Consider the following 12,952-nt stretch of genomic DNA (forward strand, 5'->3'; position numbering starts at 1 on the left):
TATTTATGTAGGGAGCAATAGGATTTATGTAAGGAGCAACTTGATTTATGTGGGGAGCAATGTGATTGTTTTTTCTGTGTAGGCCGATGTATGTGTGGATTTTTTATTACTGTGAGGGCCAATGTGTGTTTTTAAGGTTTTTTTTCTGTGGGGAATGGATGGTGTGCCTTGGCAATTTTAGAATATTGTTCGGTGTGCCGCGAGTGAAAAAAGGTTGAAAATCACTGGATTAGAGTGTTCACCTGTGTTTTGTTTTTTCTCCCCCTGTATGGAACTAGACACCCTAGCATGGTAGCACCTCTTATTATGTTTAAAATTAATTAACCAGTGGAGTGGTTTCATTGAAGATAAAGCAGATACAGCCGTACTCACTGTTAAACACACTGGTAGATGGAGCAGAACTTGAATGGAGAGGGGTGTCATACAGTTCACCAGCCAGTGAGCGTATCTGGGTAACTGATAACAGTGCTATATGCTGGAATAGCATCTAAGTCAGCATATAATACCAGGTCTCTCTAGCAGGTCTCACTGGAGCAAAGTGGAAGACTATTGTCTTCCACTGTGGAACTTTCACAAAGTCCAAAGATGGCTCCGCACATTCTCAATAGTAACCTAGATGGTACATGGAATGCAGAATCCCTGGAGAAGTAGCAACATGGAGTCTGCACAGAGGCGCACTCTACTTTCAACAGTCTGGACAGAACTGTGAGAGTGGGAACTGGTGCTGAACGTATTCAAACTTCTGATGCATCAGCAGTGGTACTAAATAACAATCAGAGTGGAGGAGAGGAGGAGATATAAAAATTGCCACAAAATCTTCCCCTTTGGGCCTCATTCACATCCTTACTGAAGTACTCTGTGTAAGTTTCTGACATAACCCTCTGACAAAAGTATAAATTCTTCTGTTATACAGTATATTCTTTTGACAAACTGAGTTGATGTACAGTAGCTACAGGACCAGAAGAAACACAAAATGAATAAAATGTATCTTCCACTTGAAGATGTCTTGTCTAAATATGAAACATTTTACATAAGTACTACTTGCAGCATTCATTTCCAAAATTTACATTTTGGTTATTTTTCATTAAAACAATGAAAATAATGTTTGCTTTTTTTTGTCTTTAGTTTCAGACATTGACGTGGTCTATGGTTATTATTTATTGTTACATTTTTACACTTTAGACTTATTTTCCAACTCCTCTCAAGAATACTACAGTAAGCTTAAAATAAATACATTTTTAGGTTTCTCCTCACATCTACTGTCTGCTCTTTTGAGGTATGGTCTTTGTACTGAAGCACAACAGCTTCTTACGGCGTCAGCATCCCCTGAAAAGGGGGTTACCATAGAGGAGGGAAGCAGGGGCCATTTTCAGTGCATCACTGAGGGGACAATCTAATCCTCTTTGCCGGTGCATCTGCTCTGGCAGTTTTGCTGTAGAAATCAAAAGGCATCACATTAATTAAAGTTCTCTTTTTTTCTTCTTCTTTTATTCAGTCCCTTGAAATGTGGCCAGTATGCACAAAGAGGTTTCAGCCCACTTTAGTCACAAATATCCCGCAAAAGGGTATTCGCTTTGATTTGTTGTCTGGTTTCCACTAGCTGTTCCCCTTCCCCCACCCCACTTTTTAATTCTTTAGAGCAAGACCTCCTCCTTTAGTAAAGTGCAGTACATTCAGGCATCCTTACAAAACAAAGCATTCAGCTCTTGGTCAGCAACAAGCTCATCTTTGTTCATGTAGCTCTATTAAGGAAAGAAGGCCAATTTTATGCAGGTTTCTATGCCTTGTATTACAAGTGCATTTATCTGTATGCAAGCTAGTTGGCAGGCTAAATCTGCACCATGAGATCATCTTTTCTTAAAATAAGCATATTCAGCTACATCCCTCAAAATCATCAACTGTTTAATATAAGAATTGTATTCTATCAACCAGATGTTTACATATCTTTCATGCTGCATAGATCAGGGCAACTGAAAAAAATCTGCATTTCCTTTAACAGAAACATACCTCTGCTTTGTGCTTTTGTGAAACTATGCAGGCTGGAAAGTATATCATTCATCTTGGCAGGACATGATGCTTTAGCCATCGCTCTTGAGATTCCTCGATCACTGTTTAAAGTTCTAATTGATTCTTTTATGTGTCTTCATCAAGCAAGTAGTAAAATGGTACATGTTACTGCTCCTGGCCTTTTACTGTAATACCAACAAAAGTAAGTAAAAGAAGGAAAATACAGTTTATAAATTAAGGGGGTGGGTTTCATTTTGCTGCGATAACCTGTTTTTGCGATATAACTGGGGCTTTTATGGTGAATCACGATAGGCCGCTATTTAATTGTCTGCGATAAATTTTCAGTGATAATTTACAGCAAATTTCACTTTACCACCTCTGAGCAGATGAAAAGCTTGGGGAAACTCCCTATTTTAAGGTAAAAATGTTGGGATTTGGTTCAGAACCCCTAAGACACCCCCCCTTATGACTAATTGAGTACTTAGAAGTTTTTGATTATTTATAACTGCCCAATAATGACATGTCATTTGGGGGGGGGGGGCAAAAAATGCAAAATGAAGGCCATTGGGGTACAAGTTATGGGACAGGTATACGGGGTGCTTATGAGTGGGACAAGTATTTTTAGGCTTGCAGTTGGTAGTAATCTTTTTTTTTTGGGAGGGGGGACGTTTTTTTGAAATGACCCAAAATATATACTTATACCCATTTTTATGTACCCCCAATTTAATTTGAGCACTTATTTTACTGAAAACGCTTGATTTATATAATTTTGTAACTTTTTTTAGACAAATGTATATAACAGCCACTTCACATGGGATTAGTTATGTGACCGGTGGTCAGGAGGCCGGTGGTCACAATACCGGCACCTATATCCCACCCACTCACAATCCCGATGGTCAGTGGGAATAGAACCTGTGGCCACCGAGCCCGCTATGTGGTGAGCGCAGTGAGCCCGCAAGGGGCTTCGTTGCGCTCGTCCCCCACCCACCCCCCGCTGGCAATCTCACAGCTGGGATCCCGCCGTCGATAATGTGACCGGTGGTCTCCTGACCTAATACCCAACCCATTTGACGCAATGAAAAACTTTTTATTATAACTGCTAATAGAGTTCTATACTGTTTTCCTGTATTAGTTTACCTTTTTAGTGGGGTACAGGTAGATTTCTCCATTTTCTCCTACATTTGTCTCTAGTTTTGACATCAAGAATTAGCACAAGAATCCGGTTTTCACGAATTTGCAGCCGAATAGGGCAATTTTCGGGAGCATGCACTCTCACGATAAGCTGTTTTTCGCTGTTATTTTTTTTACAAAGTCCTATCATGGTAAATGACCACGTTATCACGGGTAATTGAATTCCCCTCTACGTTGTATATTTATCACTGGTGCGGGTCAATTGGTCCAGAATATTATCTATTGGGGACTACGTTCTGCAGTGCTAGTTTGCCTGACCTTTTTTTTGTTACTGGTGTGTGAGTGTTCAGGATTGGGACTTACCTGTAACTGAAACTGTTTTCTACAACTAAGCTAGTGAAGGAGAAAAGAAAGGGGAGATTGTTACTAAAAGTGTGCTGGAAAGGACAGATAAAAACAACAGCCGTTGTTTTAATCTGTAAGGCACCACAAAATGATGCAGACACAGAGCTGTAATTAGGTGTGTGCAAAATGTGCACACATAGCACTGCAGGGTAGGGGGCGCTGTTGGCAGCACTTGTCAATTATGAATTATCTAATTACTTTCACTTCCCCTCTTTTTGAAGCCCAGCATCTCCTGACCATACCTGTCTCCTACCCCACCCCTTTTGTCGCTAATACCTATACAGCATTCATGTACTTGACTTGATAGCTCCTTTTGTTGTTCAGTCGCACTGTCCTTTATTACATTTCAGGATGCTGATGTGCCCGAGAATAGAACCCGTTACCTATGACATTGCAGTCGGACACTCTATTCATTGTGCTATCTGCCCTTGCATAGAAAGCTAGAGAATTCCAAACTAGAGAGTTTTAACTATTTATAGTTTACCTTGTACTTTGTGAAGGGGTGATCAGAGTTGCGGCTGGGCAGATCTATGTAGTGTGTGGCTGCAAGGGATTGGATATGTGGCTACACACTGCATGGATCTGCTCAATTATGGTGCCGGTATTTTTTTTACGGGGTATAGGTAGCTTCATATAGTTAGAAATCTCACAGTCTTTATACGGGATCCGGTGGTTCGGTGGGTAGGGGGTGTTTGGCTGGGATGCAGCAGGTTGTGGGTTTGAGTCCTGGATGTGGCAGTATATTGAAATATATTATTTAATGAGGGGTATTGTGGCTGAATGGCGGCAAGCTCTCGGATTAAGTGCATGAATGTGGTATTAACACCGGGCCGGCAACAGAAATCTTTGTGCCCATTACAGTGATATCTCTGGGGCCCCCTCAGATATATATATATATATATATGTATGTATATATATATATATATATATGGAAAGAAAAAGGTTCTCTTGGGAGCTTGACCACCACAAATATCTAAAATATATGATAAAAATGATTGTTTATTCCAACAACATATTATTATGTTGTTGGAATAAACGATAATTTTTATCATATATTTTAGATATTTGCGGTGGTCAAGCTCCCAAGAGAACCTTTTTCTTTTCCTATCATATGTCTAATACCTCTTCTGACAGGAGGTATTTCTCAGTGGTTTGAGCTCACTGGTCATAGCGCAAAAAAGGGGTCTTAGTTTCTTTCTTTATATATATATATATATATATATATATACACATACAAACTGGTAGAAGAAGAGCACTCCCAAACAAATCGAGTTTACTGTCCCGGTGCCAGCGGTAGGTATTTCAGCTGAAATCCCAGTGTAGATGCAAATGGAATCCGCAGCACACAGTGAAAAATTCAATAACAAGCGGCAGGTAAACTGCAACGTTTTGATATTTATTTATATCGTCGTCAAGCACAATAGCAAACAAACACAAAAACTGACCTTAGCAGCAGAGGGATGGCGCCTATGCGTGACGTCATCACCACCCGCCCGTTGCTAAGACCACAAGCCTAACAAAAATAATAAAAAACAGACTGAGAATACATACGAATGCATAATACAAATCATGTTGCAATAAGATATATAACATGTTGCAAACTATGAAACAATGTATACCTCAATTGTCAATATTAAATACTACAAAGTATCAAAGAATATATACAAGTTAAATACATGCAGATACACCAGAGTACTCATTCAAACCCTTTGGAGACAAAGTTTGTAAACGATAAATCCAGCGCGCCTCACACTTTAAAAGTTTAGAAGCACGATCCCCTCTCCTCAAACTAGCAGGTATATATGATTGATGATCATATAACATAGGGTGGACAAACTATGGCCCGCCTGCATATAGTGACGAGCCACAGGTTGGTCATTTGCGCTTAGTGGATATGGTTTGCCGCCATATGTTCCCGCAGGGTCCGCTTAGTCTTCCTCACATAACTGAGGCCACAGGGACATGTGCTCAAATAAACAATATATCGCGTGGTGCATGCGATTCAATATTTGATGTAAAACTTCTTGCCACTACTTCTTGCCACCATATGGATGGCAGAAGCTTTCACCTACTTGGTGGCAAGTAATGCTTGTTATTGAATTTTCACCTTGTGCTGTGGATTCCATTTGCATATATATATATATATATATATATACTTCCACAAATGACCGGCAATCCAATGACCTGGGTACCTTCCCTTGGACATAGAAAACCCTTAAATACAGCAAGAAGATAGAGGTGGGTGGCACTCCACGGATTTCAATAAGTCACAGCAGTCAGGAATCAGCGTTCAGCGGTGTCTCGCTTACCAGCGTGCTGGTGCGCGGGCTTCTGGAGGTCATGCTCCAAGCTTGATGCTGCGTGTGTACCCTATCCATGATGCATAGAGTCCGTTACCTCTGTGCACCTTTGAATTCCATCTGGCGTGTACCCCGCTGTGTTCCCGCCATCTGTACTGCATGGGCGCCGCCATGACACTGGCGGTCAGCTGACTCGGTAACATCCAATCCTGCGCTGTGTCTGCACACTTGACTCAATCATCCAATGTTTGCTGACCAGGGGGTATAAAGCCAGAACACCGGCTCAGTATCATTGCCTTGAACAATGCGTCACATCCAGTGCACAGCGTCTCCTGGCTCCAGTCTCCTGAAACTCCCTAGTGACAACTCTTCTGTGAAACTACAGGCACCAGCCATCCAATTTGTCTACAGCTTCATCTACACTCTGCTTCTACAACCACTTGCAGTAAGAGACTCTGGGGGTCATTCCGCCCCGTTCGCATGCAGCGGTTTGTCGCTGTGGTGCGAATGGGTCCGGAATGTGCATGCACGGCAGCCGCACTGCACTCGCGCGGGTTACGTCGTGGACAATGAAGAAAGCGGTCGCAAAGACGACCGCAAGAAGATTGACAGAAAGAAGGCGTTCCTGGGCGTCTCTGGACCGTTGCCTGCCGTTTTCGGGGAGTGGAGAAGAAAACGCGGGCATGTCCAGGAGAACGGAGGGCGGATGTCTGACATCAAAGCCGGCTCCAGCATCGCTGATCTCGTTGCACAGGGTAAGTATGTCCAGGGCAAGTCTTGATCTGCTTGAATTTTTATTTAGCTTAGCAGGGCTGCACAAGCGATCACAGCCCTGCTAAGCTAAAATACACTCCCCCATAGGCGTGGACTAGTTGATCGCAGCAGCAGAAAAAAGTTGCTGGCTGCGATCAACTCGGAATGACCACCTCTATCCAGGTACTGCATATCATACTCACCTGTTTGTTACAACTCTGCATCAGCACTGTGCTATTCAAACTGCACTAAAGCATTCTGCTTAAAGTTTCCAACAGTCTCCTGCATTAACCAAACCTAGTTCTGTTGTTGTATGCAAGCATTGCCAATTAACTGCGTACCTCTGTTGCAAGTTTTTATCAGTTTCCAGGCTGATCACCTGTATTACCAATTGCCTGTACAATCCTGTTTCAAGTCACTATCGGTTTCCAGGCTGATCATCTGTATTTCCAATTGCCTATATAAATCCTGTTTCAAGTTTCATCGGGTTCCAGGCCTATCATCGATAATGGCAAGTATCCATGTTAAGTTCTGCTTCAAGTCACCATCGGCTTCCAGGCCGATCATCGGTTATTCCAAGTTGTTATCGGCAGTGCCGTAACTAGGCATTTTTGCGCTGTGTGCAAGAAACAGGATCCCCCATCCATATGGCTTCATGGGGAAGGAGCGTGTGCACAAAATAATACCAATTCATAATACGCTGCACTGTAGTCTCCATTCAAATTATGCCGCACAATAGCGCCCCTGTCACACATTACGCCAGGTAGAGCCCCTGTCACACATTACGCCAGGTAGAGACCCATTTTACACATTACTCCAGGTAGAGTCACAAGAGATAGAGAGAGAGAGAGAGACAGACATGGAGGGAAAGAGACATAGGGTTGGGTGGCAGTTAGGGAGACAGAGAGTAGTGGGAAGGAGAGGGGAGAGAGAGGGACACACAGTGCATATTTTCACCTTGCAGGGAGCCCTGCTTCTCAATGAGGGACCCCGGAACACAGTCATCCAATTGCGGAGGAGGATGTGGCGCTGCCGAGCTGCCTGGGATGGAGGGAGTGCTGAAGAGCTACACTTGCAGCCGGAGGCATACATGGTTGCGGCTGGCAGTGGATGAATGAGCTGGGAGGGGGCGGGGAATGTGGGCACACAGCCACAGCGCTGCCCGCGGTGATAGATGCTGCCGGTGGGCGGAGGCAGATCCGGTCCTAGGCATAGGCAAACCAGGAAAATGCCTAGGGGCATGAGCGCCTTCTGCTAATTAAAATGATATGCACCATGCCTATATTCTGTGTGTGACTGCGACTGTATCTGCATATGAAATGCTACATTACAGTGTATTCCTGGAAATCACTCTAATGTAGCATTCTGTATGCAGATACAGCCGCAGTTGCACACAAAATATAGGCATGCCACATAAAAATTTTAATCAGCAGAAGCTGCTTGGTGTATTGAGGCAAGATGTATGAGGACACAACTGTATCCAAGCAGAGGCAGAGGTCACAGTGTAAGCAGCCATGTGAGTGCTGTGTGCAGGTGGGTTGGTTGTGTAATAGTGTTCAGCATATGTGTAAGGGGCACTATGTGTGTCATCAGGGCCGTAACTACGTGTGTGCCAAGTGGGCTTGGCACACAGCGCAGTTGCCCTGAGGGCGCACGGCCAGCGGCATGTAATGAGTCAAATTGACTCATTACATGCAGCCTCTGCTGTGTGCGCCGTGCTGGAGGGAGAAGAGACCAGCGCCGGGCAGCGGACAAGGAGGAGGAGGGAGGGGGAGCAGGGAGCCGCAGCAGCGCTATTTCATTGGTAGTAAGCGCCGCTGCAGCATCCCCCACTCCTTCTGTATTGGCTGCCCGGCGCTGCTATGGATGCTGGGATGCGGTTCCTTAATCCCAGCATCCACAGCAGCGCCGGGCAGCCAATACAGAAGGAGAGGGGGATGCTGCAGCGGCGCTTACTACCAATGAAATAGCGCTGCTGCGGCTCCCTGCTCCCCCTCCCTCCTCCTCCTTCTCACCTCACTGCCTGGACCGAGAGGGAGATGCCAGCACGAGGAGCCTGTCAGCGGGGAGAAGGTAAGTATATCCCTCTCTCTCTCTCTATCTCTCTCTCTCTCAGGGGGACACCGTCTGCCGCAATGTGTAAAAAGGGGGCCTTGCTGCTGCAATGTGTAAAAAGGGGTCCTGGCTGCCGTAATGTGTAAAAAGGGGTCCTGGCTGCCGCAATGTGTAAAAAGGGGTCCTGGCTGCCGCAATGTGTAAAAAGGGGTCCTGGCTGCCGCAATGTGTAAAGAGGGGGCCTGGCTGCCGCAATGTGTAAAAAGGGGGACTGGCTGCCGCAATGTGTAAAGAGGGGGCCTGGCTGCCGCAATGTGTAAAAAGGGGGACTGGCTGCCGCAATGTGTAAAAAGGGGGCCTGGCTGCCGCAATGTGTAAAAAGGGGGACTGTCTGCCACAATGTGTAAAAAGGGGGACTGGCTGCTGTAACGTGTAAAAAGGGGGACGCTGTCTGCTGTAATGTATAAAAGGGGCTCTACCTGGTGTAGTGGCGCTACTGTGCAGCGTAATTTGAATAATGTAGACTACTGTGCACCCTAGTATGAATTGCTATTATATTGTGGCCACGCCCCTTCCCCGTGAAGCCACGTCCCTATACATTTTTCACGCGCCTACGGCACGCACTGCCCCTATCTTACATGGGGGGGGGCGCCACTGTCGTTTCTTGCACACAGCGCTAAAATGCCTAGTTACGGCACTGTGTGTCATTATCTGTATAAGGGCATTAATATTGTGCAGCATATGTGTAAAGGATATTATGTGCATTAGGGCATTAATAAAGGTTGGCATAATGTGTAAGGCGCATTTTGTTTATAAGGACATTAATAATGTGTGTCATATGTGTGAGGGGCATTACTGTGTGGTGTAATATGAATAAAGTTGCACTACTAGGTGGCTTAATTTGAATAGGGGATAGCATTTGGTGGCCATGCCCATTTCCAGCAAGAACACACCCCTTTTTGGGCTGCACACCACATGTACGCACTGTTCCAATTTAAAATATAAGGGGTAGGAGCACCAAAATGAGAACTGCTATGGGTGAGGGATGATGGTGCTGGGAAAGGGGTATAGGATCAGAGGCGGAACTAGCGGCAGTGCTAGGGGGCATATTGGTTAGGGCTGGCTCTGGCTGGAGGTGGCAGAGAATGTAATGTAATGTATGTAGTGGTGTGCAGAGCAGAGACGGAGCTGAGCGCACAGTTACTGTACATACATTACTGTACATTATATATGTACTAAGGAAGCTGCTGCTCTGGAGGGGGTTGTTCATAAGCGGATGGGGGTTGCATTTTGGACATGAAGAACCGCTACCTGCTGATTGATGAAGCCTTTTCTGGCCTATTCCTCTGTCCCGACTCCCGGATACTCCTCCAGCCCATGCCGCAGCCTGACTTCTGTCAGTCATTGGCCCACTAACCCCCACCGTCATTGGCAATGGATCTTTGTGGGAGGCGGAAGTTTGGGCTGCATAAAGGGAGCCGGGCGCCACACAGCTTCACAAGTGACATGCGGGCACTCGGCAATTACATATTGCGGAGTCCTGTCCGGGATATGTCAGGATTGTTTATGAGTAGGAGGCTGTCTAGGTGACAGGTAGGATAAATGTTGGATATTTGGGTACATTTTTCATAAGAATGAAGTCTTGTTGGAGTGTTATCCAGTTTTTCCTGATTATATATATATATATATATATATATATACACACATACACACATATATATATATATATATACATACATACATACATACACGGTATATATAAAATCATACTCCTAATATGCAAACAGGAATTCATTGCCACCGTTCTCTTAATTATTCCCATTTTCATTGTTGTAATATGTGATAATATATATTACAATACTGAATATACACTTGCCTTGATTTCTTTTTGCTCCTTTTCTCTGCTTTGCTTCCTCTTGTCTCATCTCTTGTACTTGCTTCTTGCTCTCTTCTCTTCCCCTGTTTGTTTTTTAATCTGTTCCTTCCATGGAGTCACTTGCTTATAGTTTACTAATTAATATAACTGGCATCTAATAAAATATTAATAAATATGGGAGCTTCTTAACATTGATGCTCCCTCCCATTTATTCTATCTTTAGTTTATCTTGGGTGGACTTTGCGGAAGGGACAGGGGTATTGCGAGTACTTGGAAAGCTCTGGGGTGACTCAAATGCTAGGTACAATGCATCCATATCACTAATATATTCCTAGTCACTGGCCCTGCTTGGGTTGGGTATGAATTGCCGGCGATCGGGATGCTGGCAGTCAGAATTCTGACAGGGGAAGGTAAGTATATTTACCTTCCCCCACTGGCCCCCTAACACCCTAACACCCCTTCTGACAGCCTAAACCGTATCCCACCCCCAAGCAGCCTAACCTTGACCCTCCCTGGAGGTTGCCTAACCCTAACCCCCCCTCGCCACAGCCTAACCCTAACCCCCCGGGACACAGCCTAACCCTAACCCTCCCCTGAAGATTAAACCTAACCCCCTCTACAGCTTACCTCTTCACGCAGCAGTATGTGGATGTTTCGGGATCCTGGCTGTCAGGACTCCGATGCCAGGCTGGAGACCCTCTTCGGGATGCTGGTGTTGGCATTCTATATAGTATCCAGATTCCCCCTGCTTAGCTGCTTGTTGTTCAGCCTCAGCCAGCCAGACTGTCATTATGCATGTCTTTGGCTCACTCAGCACAACCACACAGCAAAGACAGCAGTGGTGATATGACCGCCTATGCGCAGCTGTATCACATCCTTCACTTCCATTACTAAGTTCGGCCCTGTAGGACACAAACAGAAATATTGCCAACACAGTTGACGTGCTCGCAAATGCAAGCAGAAGTTGCTGACAGTGATGGCTTCAAACACTGGACCACCATGGCACTTACTGTGGAGAAGGCTGCTCCCAGTGGCTGTGTAGCACCAGAGCACTAGTGCCCTGGGTTCTAGTGCTGCTGCTTCCTCCAAGTGCATGGCAGAAAACAGAGGCACTGGTGGGTTGACAGTGGCTGCACAATAGCACTGCCTTCCTGCCCCTTGAACGTCCCTGGAAATAACAGCTATACTCATCAGAAAGAAGGTGATGCAGCGGTAAAACACATTATCCAAAAGTAAGTGGTTCTAAGTGCTGGTGAAAGAGCCTAGTGGTGACTGCAATTACAGTTGGTAATTTTCTAAAAAAAAAATAGCACCAGTCGTAATGGTCTGTAATAGTAGGTTACTGAAAGTAAGATAAACCCCATGTCAAATCTATAAATCCAACCTCCAACAGGGAGCAGAGTAAGCCCATCCTGTCACATTTAGAAATAAAATCATAAATTAACTATCCAGATAGGCTAGAAAAATAATCTGATTTGATATGAAAGTTAGGCTTGTGTTGCTTCTTTCAATGCCTTAATCACTATATTTTTCTAGTTATATACTGTGCCATGTAAATAAATATGTTTATATATAAAATGTTTGTAATAAGGGCAATATCTAGGTGTGTTTGCAGGGCTTATTAAATAAGCACAGTTTAGCATATCATGGTCAGGTTAGTTCTATGAGCTCTAATCAGTCTTCTGGTAACCAGTCAGCTGTGCAGACTAGGCTTCATAACGCTAGGCTTTGTTCTTACTCCTGATAGCTGCAGCTGGATTTAGAATCATGTTTGGTTCTTTGACTGGTGAACATTCCAGCCCTTGTAGGGAGTCTCCTTGGACACTGTGTTGTGGGTTGTAATCAGTCTAATCCTGTCTTGTCCCGATGCATTCACAGATTCCTGCTCTGAGCTGCTAATGCTGCCCATACACTTGTGCGATGTGACGCGACATCGTGGGGCATCGCACCGGCAGTTCAGGTGCGATGAAATCGCACCTGAACTGCCAAAGTGATTATTATGCGATCATGCGATAGATCGCATGGTAATCACATGATGGGCACGTCACCGCCGAGTGGGAGCAGCCTCTGGCCGCTCCCGGTGGGTGCCCATCGCACATTGCAGTGCAATATATCTCATGTGGGTTTAAAACCACATGCGATCGCACTGCGATGCAACAAATATTAAGTTCAGCACATAATATCTTGAGATGCAATATTCGACCGGCGTGCCCGCGCATTGCGTCTCAAGGTACTATAATGTGCATACAATCCTTCGATTTCTCTCACAGATTTGGTCGAAATCGAAGGATAGCACCGATTATCTCATAAGTGTATGAGCACCATAAGTGAAGTCAATCTGACTTTATCTTTTAGAAAGCCTGTTACCTGCTGATATTTATCTACGGTGAAGCTAACCTGGACTCTGTGAAAGATCTGCTACAGT

This window comes from Pseudophryne corroboree, chromosome 6 (genome assembly GCF_028390025.1).
Source record: "Pseudophryne corroboree isolate aPseCor3 chromosome 6, aPseCor3.hap2, whole genome shotgun sequence".
In the NCBI taxonomy this organism is placed as follows: domain Eukaryota; kingdom Metazoa; phylum Chordata; class Amphibia; order Anura; family Myobatrachidae; genus Pseudophryne; species Pseudophryne corroboree.